Consider the following 15265-nt stretch of genomic DNA (forward strand, 5'->3'; position numbering starts at 1 on the left):
CACACTTATATCGGTATAACTCCACCGATATAATATCACGTAAACGACTCCCGGACAACATCTCCGCTCAAATGTGTCAAAATCCTCCAATTGACACCAAAACACTCATGTTTATACTCTGCAAGCTCTCACGTCGTGAACATTATAAGCTTACGTCATGAGCAGTGTCTAGACCTGGTCCTGTCACGCGTCGCACTCTTCCGCCACGTGTCTTGTCGATTCATCGCATCTCACGTCATGAGAATTAATTGCTCACATCGTGAGAGTCAAATGTCATGTCGTGGTGGTCAGAGGTTTACCTTTGACTTGACTTCCGTTTACTTACTCATAATAGCATTCTACTTTCATCTCAACTTCAAATAGCTATAGCTTTCTCATACGGACTCCGTTTTCAGCAAACTTTATTTCCACAGAATCCCCATCACACGAACTACAACATTCTTCAATAAAATTTTAATAATTAACATTTCTAAAATTAACCCTTTCTAGGGTTTATCTCACCTATCCCTTTCATAATATCTATATTTCATAAAATAACACATGTTACAAAAAAAACCGGGTGTCACACAGATCTAGATCCTAAACCCCCTGCTCTATTACGTGTCACCACCATGCTGAAACATAAACACATAAACAATCAGTAAACACACGAAGAGGTTCACAATCTCGAGCTTCCCAGATTCATCGTGGTCTTCCTGGTCTTAGGTATAAATCTTGTGCTTTCAGTAGTACGAGCCCAATACTACCTTCCACACCTATCTATACCTTCCTCGAGGACTACCCTGACTCCTCCAAATCACTCCTTCATATCTAATATTCTCCTCATACTATGAGGAATCCTACGCACCAATACATATTCCAGGGAGTTCCTTGGGTTCCTTTCCTCACCACTCTCTGCTATCAACTGTAAAAGGAAATCCCAATAATACCATCTAACTACCATACGAATACAATTACATACTATGGCTACTAGATAACTCTTTACATGAAAGGTCCCACACTACAACGGTTGGACTCAAACAAGAGTTGCACAATAAAGTTAAACTTGTCCTTCTAAAATGATACAATTCCAAGAATATGTAATCAAACGCATTTGTCCACTAGTCAGCTGGTACTAATAAAATTCCTAATAGCACAAAGCACGCAACATTTGAGCATCAAGCAATTCAAATCGGAACACAATAACTAATCTCATACTAGCATGCAATCTATATGCTCATACAATAGGCAAAAAAGGCATCTCTCCTAGCATTATATCATGAAATTCTGAGCAGTTCCTTAGCCCTAATCTATCATGCAATTCTCATATCATAGCATAAAACATATAACATGTATAGGTATTTTGGGAAGACTTACTTGAGCTCGGCTGATTGTATGCATCACAACCCTTTCTTTTATGTAGATTCCTTAATTAAAATGTTTCTTTTTATGGAAAATATACGAAATCCTCGATTTGAGTTCAGGCATACCCGAGAGTATACCCGAATCCCTCAAACCAAGGCTCTGATACCAACTTGTAACATCCTAAAAAATCAGATAAAATTTTCATTTTAAATCATTCCAATCGTATGATAATCACATCAACCAGTCAAAAGCATATCATAGTAAAATATTATCAGAGTACAAAATCCCAAAATCACGTGATAGGGAAAAAAATAGGTGGATACAATGCGATCAGGTCGGGCACTTCCCTTTCGAGTTGGAAGTACCTGAAACATAAACTGAAAACCGTAAGCACAAATCCTAGTGAGTTCCCCTAAAATACCCCATACCATATATATATATATATATATATATATATATATATATATATATATATATCAGTAAAAGACATACAGGGTCTATTTCAACCCCTTCGGTATCTTTCAACCAGTATTGGGTCTATTTCACCCCCTTCGGTATGTTTTAACCGGTACCGGGTCTATTTCACCCCCTTCGGTATCTTTCAACCGGTATCGGGTCTATTTTACCCCTACCACTAACACATATAATCATAGCAATAAGATTCATATATACATTAAGCCGATACATGCATAACAGGTAATTGTCACAAAGACAATCATCATACTACAAACATAATCTAGTGGGCCGACATTGGTGCCTTCGACCCACATATATAGTGAAGGAAACTTACCTCAGACTGAAGATATCAAATCACACTCAGGCTATTGACTTGTAAAATCCTCTTACTAAATCACAAGTAAAGATACCCTAATTAGAAATTAGGTCAATAATCTAACCCGTGAGTCCAAACCCTAAATCCCGACTTCAAAGGTAAAAAGGTTGCTCAATCCTTGGCTTATTGGGCCTAACCCACCAAGTCCTAAATACAATTATTCCCAAAGCCCAAAAGATAGACCATATCGAAAATGGGCCCAAGATTAAGAAGGCCCGCTATTAAAAAGCTTGCGGCCCAACGAAGCCCCAAGTCTATAAGTCAGAAATGGCCCGAGGCTAAAAAGCCCAAAATCCTCTCTGATGATTATGCTTAGCCTACCAATAGTATACTCGGTGTATTCACGACCCTTGCACAGTCGGTTCCTTAAACTTGTACACGCAACGTAGGTCTAGGAACGCCCAGCGTACGCTGCAGCTGGCCAAATCCACATTCTAAGGTCTTAATCAGTTAAGACCTAACATCCAATTTTAGATCCAAGTTTATTAGAGTGCATTAAGCCATAAAGTTGCAAAATTATGCTTTGTATGACTTAATGGGACTCAAACCATGGATTAAGCCTTTTATCTCCCTTAAGTGGTCACCAACTCATGCATGGTTGAGTTGTAACCTCCAAGATCCGATTTTTATGACTTCATGCACCCTTAAGAGCCCAAATGGACAGCTCAAATGGTCTGGAGTATTCCATACTCCATGATACCAAGGTTATGGGACCAAAATATGCAAGTTCTACTCCAAACTTAGATCTAGAATTATAATGAAAAAGTTTCAGACTTTATACCTCCAATGAGCTAAAATGTTGAACAACCTTTAGATCTACAAGCCCCTTCTTGTCCACTGCTTTTCCTCAAGCCTTATTCTTCTTCAAGATCACAAAAGAACACCCAAAAACTCTTTGTAAGATCAAGAATACTCTAAAGATGGCTAGGTTTTCAAGATTAGCTCAAAAAGGCAATGAGGGTTGATAAGGTGAAGGACTTTGGGGGCTTAATGAGCTTAAATAAGGTGCAAATCCTAAAAATTAGAGTTTTCCCCTGGCTTGCATACGCCCTACGTATGCATGGGTATGCCCATCGTACGTAGGGGACATCTTCTTTTGACGCGTGCATAGGAGTACGCCATGTGTACATTGTGTACGGCCAACGTACTCAAGTCTAATCCAAGAATAATTGAAATAATTGCAAGAGTTTTTACCTGGCGATTCGGGTATTACAAGGAAGCAGAAGCATCAGTTGGAGTAGACATCTATAAAAGGAAGGTAGTTTTAGTTAGATAAGAATAATCTTTAATATAGTAACCCAAAATAAAATACTAACGCTAGAACGCAACTATATAATTCACAACTTAGAAAAGGGATGACGTAATCTAATTGTAAATTTTATAAAGGTAGGTAAATGATGATTTACCAATTCCACCAGAAAAGAAATGAAATTAAGTGAAATTTCTAGGTCTTTTGAGAATCATTGAAAACTATTCAATTTCATGTTTAATCTCAAATTATGCTCTTCTATTTGATACTGGGATATCAAGGATCACAAACAAGATGTGAATAACCATGCAAATGTGCTTGGTAACCTCATTGTCATTTATCATCCCAATTGATGTAGTGGTAAACCATACACGCTCCATCAACAATGATAATTTTTTAGATACCCATTAATACTCTTTATTAGTTCCTATTAGTGTGCTGGTTAACCATATATGCTCCACTAACGACTTGAAAAGTGTAAGGTGTAATTTTATTGGTTAGCATACTAATTCACATTTTTCCTACAGTGACCAGATTTGGGATTTCAAATAAAATGTTTTAATACTTTTAATGAGAATTTAGTGTCCTATCAAATCCGTTTGTAATACCTGTTCTAGATATTATTTAATTTTGAAAAAATTTAGGGTTTTGTGCTAGGACTTGACGAGTTGGGGAGCTCCAACTTGTCAAGTAGAAATCATTTATAAGGACGCGGGACTTCGGATCTACTTGACGATTCGGAAGGCCCCGACTCGACAAGTAGGCACTGTAAAGGGAAACCCTATTTTTCAGGGGTTTGTACCCTATTTAAAGAACTTAGGGCTCATTTGCAGCCTCTTCCATCGTTCTCACAACCCAAAGAAACCCTAGTTTGAGCCTTGCACCTTCTTGAGTGAGAGATAGAGAGAGAGAGAGAGAGAGAGAGAGAGAGATTTTGAGAGTGATTTTGGTGTGGTTGTAAAGGATTTTGGAGCTTGAAGAAGAAGGAGCAAAGAGAGAAGCAGTAAATCCGGCATCTACTATGTATTAGCGACCATCCTAAGGTATAAAGTCACTATTTTGACCTTTAGTTGCTTAGATCTCATTTCTTGGAAGTAAATGGTCACTTTTGGTGCCAAAACGGTTTCATAATCGGATTTGGACTTGTGACAAGTATATGGTTCCAGATCTAGACACCTCTAGGTATTCAATGACATAAAATTGCTCACTTTATCCAGCTTAGGCCCTTTCCATGCACTAAAACCTTGTATGAACCTTAGTTTTAGTGTATTAGCCTTGTGAGGCCTTGCATGCACGCAAAGTTTGAAACTTTGCGTGGTAACTACAATAGAAGGAGTTGGATCTAGAGTTTGGGACCTTGGATCCCACTCAAAAGGTCTGAACACAAAAAGGGTTGAAGGGACTCGACGATTCAGGTAGGGTTTACACGTTTTCGAGATTCTGAGTGAGTTCAGTGAAGGATTATAGTTTTTTGGTCTACATGCGTTTTCGGTCTTCTGGACATTGATGGAACTCGACGAGTTGCTCATGTGACTCGGCGAGTTGACTCGGGATTTTGGTTGTATGGACTCTTAAGGAACTCGACGAGTTGCTAGATGCACTTGACGAGTTGAGGTTAACATGGATTGTTGACCTTGACTATTAACCTTGACTTTGACCAGGGTTGACTTTGAGGGTATTTATGGTATTTTCGGGATTGTGACAAGTTAATTACATGATGCTTATAGGCAGTTGAGTTGGAGTTGTGTGTTGGACTTATCGAATCTTATCTTGTCAGTTCAGCATTCACGAGAGGTGAGTCTTCTCACCATACCAATGGGTCTAAGGCACCAAGTCAACCCATTTTATGATATGTGGATTGTCGATTGATTATGCGTTATATTAGTATGACATTTGCATGGAAGAACACGGGGGGTTCCCGTGGCAGTAGATTGAGACCATGTGGGGGTTTCCAAGGAATTTGGTGTAATACCTTGGATGGTTTCCATGGGATCCTAGTATATTTGCATGTTTTGCTTGGTAGTGAAGAACATGTAGGGGTTCCCATGGCAGGAAGACCATGTGGGGGTCCCCATGGCAGGAAGTTAAGACCATGTGGGGGTTCCAGTGGTATTGGGTGTAAGATCCTGGAGGGATTCCATGGCTTCCCTATGTGTTTGTATGCATGGCTTATATGGTTATGTAGCTTTTATAGCTAATATGATTATGTGATTATGTAGATTGTATGGGGTATGCTCTGGGGAACTCACTAAGCGTTATCTTACAGTTTGTGGATCTGTTGCAGGTATATCTGAGCCTAAGGGCAAGGGCAAGGCTTGATGATGCTGAAGGGTTTTGAACATTCTAACACTCCTATGGTGTACATGCAACCCTAAATGCCTTGGATCTATGTTTTCTCTATTATACATGCAAACTTGAACTTTCCAAGGTATTACCCTAACTAGTATACAATCATTGATACTTGGGTAATATAAAAAAGTTAGAAGACATACCTTTTCATGTAGCTTGATTCCAAGGAGATTAAGAGAATAATGCCTCAAGTGTGACACCTCAAATGGTTCACATAACATCACCAACATCTTGGAATAACTTGAGAGAAAAGGTTCCTATGCTCAAATCGGCTAGCCCTCATGTGTACACACACTAGTGCCAATTTCTTGACCCATGGTGTCCTTATATATTGTGGCTATTAGGGTTACACCATGTAACTCATGTCTTTCCATATTCTTCATGCTCCATGGGTTAAAACCTCCATGAAGTATCCATGGGTTACTCCATGGGTTTAGCCCAATATAAAGAACTATGGATCATAAGCCCACATATATAAGAATGATTGATTTACACAATCAATCCCCATCTATTTAATTAGTCTCCTTTTGATCACAGAATTAATTCCAAATTAATTCTTGATCAATACTAATTAAATAATATGATTTCATATTAATATATTAGAACTTATAATATATTAACAAATCATAATTATCCTTTTCTCACAAAAGTCTATCCAAATTGTTCCGGTACCACGCAACCCAAATGGACCATGCCAATCGAGTCAAGTATATTCCAGAAATAGTTATGTGCTTAGAAATCTAATCCAACAGACGCAGCATGCACTCTCTCAGGCGTTTTTATGGGACACTTTGATGATTGGAATAATATTGTTATTGATAAAAATTTGAAAACAAATGTATTTGAGATTCTATGGTTTATGGAAGATGTTTTTTGACTATTTAAAAATGAAAATTTTCTTTTGAAAATTGGGTCGTTACATCGTTCGGCTACTGACCCTCCACCATACAAGAGAGCGGTGGGTAAGAATGGATACCCAATGGTGGTCATTTTGTAGGCCGCTTCCTTAAACTCCCCTTATAGCATGGCTTTGTGAATGAGGCGTACTAGCGATTTGACTAACTTAGCCTTATACATATAATAATTATTAAACTTTTAATTTTAGATATAGTATAAGGTGTATTTAAAACTTTTCAAAATACTAGGTTTATTTAAGTTTTAAAATTTGAAAATTAATAATCAATTAAGTTATATGTAAAATAAACCAAAAATTGGTTTAGTATTTATCTATTAATTAACAATTAATTAAAAACATTAAATCTGTAACGCTTGGTTTAGGTATTGGGCAGTTTTTAACATTTTTAGAGTTTTGGGCGGGGACTCGATGAGTTGGGGAACTCCAACTCGTCGAGTAGAGATCATTTTGGACGCGGGATGAAGGATCTACTCGATAAGTTGGAAGGCCCCAACTCGACGAGTAGACGCTGGAAAGGAAAACCCTAATTTTCAGGGTTTGTACCCTATTTAAATGCCTTAAGCCTCACTTGTAGCCTCCTTATCCCCCCCCCCCACCTTTGTCTAGATAAACCATAAATCGTGTCTCATCTCCCATTTTGTGTGTATGTGAGCTTGGAAAGTGATTCTTGGTGCTCTTTTGGAAGGAACTTGAAGCTTGAAGAGGTTGGATTGAGTGGAAGGCAGTAGATCCGGGATTTCCTCTAGTGTGGCAACCATTTTAAGGTATAAAGTGGAAACCTTGACTTTCCATTTCTTAGATCTCCTTCTATGAAAGTTTATGACCATTATTAACCTAGTTTGGTACCATTCTTGGTTTTGAGCATGATTTGAAGATATGGCTTTAGATCTGGACATCTCACGGCCTTTGGGAACTTAAAATTGCCAACTTTATCAAGTCTTGTCCCTCCTTCATGCTCTAAGTCCCATGGAAAGCTTTGATTAAGTGTTTTTAGCCTTTAATGTCTTGCATGAATGTAAAGTTAGCAACTTTACGTGGTATCTCCATCCTAGGGGGTTGGATCTGTAGTTTGGGGATTTAGATTTGACTGAAAAGGGGCTGAATATGTTGAGACAAGGGAAACTTGACGAGTTGCTCTAGCAACTCGATGAGTTGGGTCGAGTTTTCCCGTTTTCTGGATACTGAGTGAACTTGGCAAGTGGCTAGGGTTTTACCTAGTTTTCTAAACAATGAAGGAACTCGACGAGTTAGGTCAACATGGACTGTTGACCTTGACCGTTGACTTTGACTTGACCAGGAGTTGACTAGGCTTGACCATTCAGTATTTTAGGCCTTTTTGGTATTGGGCCTTCACGGATTAGGTCCATTGATGGATTTATGGACATTATAGTGTTAGGCTTTTGTTTAGGCTTGGGTCTCAGTTTTGGATCATATTAGGTCAGGGGTAGAATGGTCATTTTACCCCATGTATGGATTATAGTATGGAACCCAATTTGCTAATTGGGATATTGATTGGTATTGATAGCTTGGGAAGTCGGCGGGACAGCAACTAAGGATGTCATTCGGGAGCTTCCTCATTCGAGGTAAGTCTTCTCACTATACCAATGGGTCTAAGGCACCAAGGCCGGCCCATTCAGTTAGTTGTAGACTTTATTGTAAATTCATGTTAGGTGCATTTCATGCATTCATTTTGTAGTTTTAGTTCATAAAAGTGCATTACATTTAGGTTTAAACTCATGCATTTTGCATATTTTTTGGGATTTTTCATGATGCAATTCCATTCACACACTTTTATGATATTTCAGGGACTTTTTGAAGGGTGGATATTGTTGGAGGAAGTTAAAAAAGAATTGGAGACAAAGTTGCAGAAGTTTTGGAGCATTGAAGAGAGAGATAATGAAGACATAAGGAATTTGGCTTCACAGGAGTTTACACGGCTGTGTAAACGTATACCTACAATTTACACAGGCCGTGTAAACGTATATACAAGAGCATTCTACTTCGAAGGCCTGGAAGGATTGAGCAATCTACTTTTCTTGTTTACACGGCCGTGTAAATGGCACCCTTTAATTTACACTGGTCGTGTAAACGTCTCGACAGTTTTTAAAGAAGTTTTACTCTCATATAATTCGGACAATCAGTTTGGTGGGGAGTTAGGTTGGATTTTGGGCAAAGAGAAGGCGATTTTCAAAGCTTTTGCAAGTAGATTAACACTTGGAAACACTTTAATTTCCTTTTTGTAAGTCAATGTGAAGTTTAAACTTGTTTGATTTGTAGTTCAACCTAGACATGTGTGGTTGATTTCATTATCATTTCCGAATCTGAATTCTTAAGTATGTGTTGTTAGGTTGTAACTTGAATTTGACTTGTGTTTAACATCTAGTAATCTTTGATTTGATCTTAATCATGTGTTTGGTTGGTTTTCCTTTTCACTTGATCAATGAATTAGGGCTCTAGTCAATCTAGTTAATCAAATTATGAAATTCGTATATGTTTTATGATTTGATGTTAGTAACACACACTTATTTGGTTGTAATTAGATCAAAATTAGTGCAATCAAAGATTAAATGTTTATATTCCCAAGCTTAAGAGGAATGTTAAACATTGTTGGTAATTAGTGCAAGAACTTAATGTCATTTAATGATTTGATGCAAGAGCTTATTTGAATTGAATCAATTAAATGAAGTTTTATTTGAAGAGCTTGTTTTGAATAAAATACTTTTGCCAATTTGGATATTAGAGTTTGTTAATATCCAACTTACCAACCTAGATTGAACATGAATTATAATTATATTACATTTTTCAACATAATACATGTATAAGAGTCAGAATCGGAAATGTACTTCTTTTACTGCGTTTTATTATCAATCTTATTTTATTTATGAAGTTTAATTCAAGTTCAAACACAATCCCCCATTTTAATATTATTTGTATATTGTGTGAAAATATGGCAAGATAAGAAGTCATGTATTCCTGTGGACCGACCCTACTTACTCTATACTATCTTTAGTATATGAAATAGCAGTGATTTGAGCTTTATTAATATTCTTTTATCCCATTATCTGTTGGTTTGACAACCAAACAATTCACTACTAATATGTATGGTATGCATGTATATGTGGTATGCTAGTGATTATGTAGTATGCTATTTGACTATGTAGTATGTGGTATGCTAGTTGTCTTTGTGATACTTGCATGGAAGAGCATGGGGGATCCCATGACACTTGGATGTAAGACCATGTGGGGGAGCCCATGACTTTTTAGGTAAAGACCATGGGGGAGCCCATGGCATCTTGGATGTAAGACTATGTTGGGGAGCCCATGACTTTTCAGGTAAAGACCATAGGGGAGCCCATAGCACTTGAATGTAAGACCATGTGGGAGAGCCCATGGCTTTCCAGCTAAAGACCATGGTGGATCCCATGGCACTTAGGTGTAAGACATGTGGGGGAGCCCATGGCATCCTGGAGTAAGACCTTGGGAGGAGCTCACGACATCCATATATGTTTATATTCATGGCTTATGCGATTGATATGGTTTATATGACTGTTATAACTTATATGGATCATGTGGTTATGTGGAGTATGTGGAGTATGCTATGGGGAACTCACTAAGCTTCGTGCTTATGGTTTACAGTTTTGGTTTCAGGTATCATCGATTTGGAAAGGAAGGGCTCGGCTTGATCGTAGCGCGCACATCCATGTTTTCTGCAATAAGTGATTTTGGGATGAACTCTGATAAATATTTTAATTAACTATTTTTTGGAATGTCTGGATTAAAAGATATTTGTATGTAAGAACATGTGGGGGAGCCCATGGCACTTAGGTGTAAGACCATGTGGATGAGACCATGGCATCCTAGAGTAAGACCTTGGGAGGAGCCCATGACATCCCTATATGTTTATATGCATGGCTTATGCGGTTGATACTGTTTATGTGGCTGTTATAGCTTATATGGATTATGTGGTTATGTGAATTGTGTGGGGTGTGCTCTAGGGAACTCACCAAGCTTCGTGCTTACGGTTTATAATTTTGGTTTCAAGTATCACCAGTTTGGGAAGGAAGGGTTCGGCTTGATCGCAGCACGCACATCCATGTTTTCCGCAATAAGTGATTTTGGGATGAACTATGATAAATGTTTTAATTAACTATGTTTTGGAATGTCTGGATTAAAAGATATTTATGTTTTGACTATAATAAAAATAAAATTTTTACCCTTGATTTTTGGGTCGTTACAAAGTCAAATAAGGATTAACTAATTAAATTAATCAAATAATTTAATCCTAATCCTAACCCTTTAATTTTCGAAAATTCGGGTGTAGGAGTTATCCAATTTTATAATTATCCTTTCTAATCGAATTAAACTAATAATTATCTAAAATAGGAAACCCTAACAAACCATTTTTAAAAACTTGGGGAGGAAGGCTAGAGTTTCAAAACCCTAACCCTAATTTCAAAATCTAAGAGGAATAGGCTAGGGTTTCGAAAAAACCTAACCCTAGTCGAAATTCTTGGCCTTTTAGGGTTTCATTTCTATTATCCTTAATTGATCTAATTCAACAATTATAGCTAATCAATTGAAAACAAACCAAATGCTCTGATATCACCGATAGGTTTTATGCAAAACAAATAAACTTAAAACCCTTAAGTTCACATGTAACCTAAGGATCTATGCTTTCACTATTGAACCTATAACTATGAATATTAAATAAGAAACCCTATATGGTATAATCTATTTTCAAAAATACCAAAAGAATATTTAGAACTACATACCTTATTGTTATTATAGTAAGTAACAATGATCCTTCTCTTGTAGATCTCTTGGAAGTTAACACCACAAATGTTGTGCCTCTAATGGAATCACACCCAAGCTAGTAAGAAGATGACTTGAAGGAGGAGAGATGAGAAGAGATTTTCGTCAAACCCTTAGAATAATAAAGTGGCCAAAAAATTAAGGCCTTAGGGTCCTATTTATAGTGGGAATATGAAACCCTAAATAACCCTAATTTAAATATTTAATTAATATTTCCAATTTGGTATTTATCCACTTCCTTATTATTCACATGAGATATTCTAAAAACCCTAGAATATCCCCAAAAACTGTCCAACCCTTAAGATGGAAGGTTTTTGAACATTTTGCTTAACTATTGAACAATTACACTTCAGAATTTGTACTTTTAATTAATTATATTAATCCCAAAATTAATTCTAATTAATTTCTGATCAATTATTAATTAAATAATAACTTTTCAAATTAATATATTATTTTCATAATAATTAATAAACTTCTTATTTCAATATATTAATCAAATAATAAATTAACCTCTTTCTCTAAAAGTCATCATGTCCAATTGCTAGGTTTGAGAGTAACCCAAAAAAACTGTACTACTATCAAGTTCAAGTATATACAAATTATAATTATGAGCTAATTAGACACCTAATCCAACAATTTAAATATCATGATTTTTTTTGTTAGTTAATCAATTGAATTAATTAAAAAAAATAGTATTTAACAAGGTTACATAATTTAAAAGTAGTTGTCACAATTGTCAAAATTAAAAATACCGTATATTATAAAACATTTCGGTTACATAATATTTTAGCGTTTTTATAGCTTTATAATCTTATATGGTTTAGAAAAATTATCCGACAATGATAAATTATAAATTATATGAGATGGTTTAATTTAACATTAACTAATATGGATAAATGATAAATTAGTTAAATTGAGAAAAAAAAAACTTTTAAAAAGGTTAACTGTTGAAGAATACATTTACTAAAAGCTTTTTATTAAATAAAAGTTAATAAATAAATGATGCGACCAAAATAATAAATCTTTGTGAGCTTAACAATTGGAAATCCTCTAAATAAGTAAATATAGTTGTGCTTTATAATAAAATATAGTTTACATTTTAACCTTTTAAATTTGACCACATTTAAAAAAAATATTTTCTTAAATATTACAGAAAAAATTAGCCATATACATATCATATTTTTTTTCATAGAAATAAGTTACTTATAAAACTAATAACCAAAAAATAAAATTATATATAAAAACAAATAATAATATAATAGTAATAATAACAAAAACAATAAATATAAAAATAGCCATTATTATAATAATAATTTGATATTATTACTATTAAATAAAATAATACTACATTTAATAGTAATACTAATATAATAAATAAAAATAAATCTCAAAATAATAATAATAATTTATGTGGATACAACTAAGATTTCAAGGGGTTTGCTTAATATTATCTTAATAAAACATTTAAATATATTATATAAAATAATTAAAAATATTATGAATAAAAAATATAATCTGTTACAATTTTTTCAGAGTATCCTAATAGATAATTGATTGACTTAATTTGGGCAGATCTTGTATAAAAGGGAAATTAAAAGAAGCACAAACACATAAAATTAAGCTGACTTTTTTTGTCGATATTCGATTCATCTTCTCCTCATAACCATTTGAGTAGTTATTTCATTGTGATCATACTCTTCTGCAATATCACTGCTTTAGCAAAGAGACAGTAACAGATAGTATCTGAATCCAACGGTGTATATATATACACACGATGCCGGCCTTAAAAGCTGGAAGCCGGCCACCATGGGTGGGTATTGCCGCCGCTGTTTGGGTCCAGATGGCCTCCGGCAACGCCTATACCTTTCCTCTTTACTCTCACACTCTGAAATCTGTACTGGGTCTCTCTCAGCAACAGCTTACCATTCTCGGTGTTGCTAATGATATCGGAGAAAATGTTGGTATACTTCCGGGCATTGCATCTAATAAGCACCCACCGTGGGTTGTTCTTTTGGTCGGTGTTCTTGCTTCTTTCTTCGGTTATGGTGTCATTTGGCTTGCTATCACCGAGACTGTTCACAACATACCTTACTGGGTTGTAAGTTTTTTTTTTAACGTCCTCTTTATAAGTTATATTTCTTATCTACCCATCTTGATTGATTTGTCTTTAGAAAACTAGGATGCTTGACCTTATCTTGAATGCATGTGTTCCTGCTTAGAATATTCATTTTGTCCCACATTGCTAAGAGGAGAAGCTGGATTCATATAATAGTACTCCTCGACCTAAGCTCGATCTGGTTAAAGTTAATCCAACTATCACGAATGGGTAGTTGACTTTTTATATTTTATGGTATAGGAGTATTTCTTACTAGAAAGTTCTGGATGTCTTGCAACTATTGGGCTTTTATAATGTAGTTTTTAGGTTTATGTGTCTTCCTTCGTGTGTGTGTATATATATATATATATATATATATATATATATATATATATATATATATATATATATAGTTTTATCCTATAAAAATCAAAGAGTTATACTTTATATAACTTATATACATAACTTAGATATTTGGACTTCTAAATATTTATAAACACGTACTCATATACTCATTGGGTATGGCCCATACACAAGTGCAGTGGGGGATAATGTGGTGAACATCACCCCTTGGTGTGTAGAAGGGTGGGTGAGTGAGCATCTCTCTCTCTCTCTCTCTCTCTCTCTCTCTCTCTCTCTCTCTCTCTCTCTCTCTCTCTCTCTCTCTCTCTCTCTCTCTCTCTCTCTCTCTCTCTCTCTCTCTCTCTCTCTCTCTCTCTCTCTCTCTCTCTCTCTCTCTCTCTCTCTCTCTCTCTCTCTCTCTCTCTCTCTCTCTCTCTCTCTCTCTCTCTCTCTCTCCTCTCTCTCTCTCTCTCTCAATTTTGGGGTGGGAATATAGTATCCACATAAGATGTTTATTATTTAAATATTGTTTTCTAAATTTCATTGGGTTATACGAAAATTGTTACAATTTATTTGATTTTTTATAATGTTTTTAATGATATAAAGCATTTTTATGCAAATATAATATAACTTAATTATCTTTTATCTGTATTACATGCTTGCTAAAATACATAAATAATATTTATGTAAATATTACTTAATTGTTTAGTATAATACTAATAATATTATACAGTTAAGTTAGCCCCTTAATATTTTAGTCAATGTATACAAATTTATCTAAACATTTTGACGCTTATTATGATAAATAGTTAAAATTTTATATAATAACTTTAAAAGTATATAAACTATTTTAATTTTAATTTTTGTTTTCTATAATACTATTATATATATTTAATTTAACAACTTTTTGTTTTAAGTCAGTGTATATAAAACTAGCTAAACATTTGAAGTTTAATATAATAAATTGTTAAACTTTTCAAGATAAAACTTTCTAAAATATATTATATTATATGATTCAAAAGATCATACATTAATAAAATAATAAAACAATGTATTTTCAATTTTTTTAGTTAATCCTAATAAACGTATTTATGAAATCATTTTCCTCCAAGTATTGCTTTAATTTGGGCACAAGTTGAAAAAAGGGAAATTAAAAACATATTCTATTACTTTAACAATAGATCATGAATATATGGCTCTACATTTACAACAAAAACGATAAACACATCTCACCTGAATGAAAAACACCAAAAATCATAGATAGGCAACCACAATGGTCCTTCGGGCAAATGTTAAACACAAAAACCATAATGGATTTATATAATA

Source organism: Lactuca serriola, chromosome 4 (genome assembly GCF_051521515.1).
Source record: "Lactuca serriola cultivar US96UC23 chromosome 4, Lser_US96UC23_V15, whole genome shotgun sequence".
Taxonomy (NCBI): domain Eukaryota; kingdom Viridiplantae; phylum Streptophyta; class Magnoliopsida; order Asterales; family Asteraceae; genus Lactuca; species Lactuca serriola.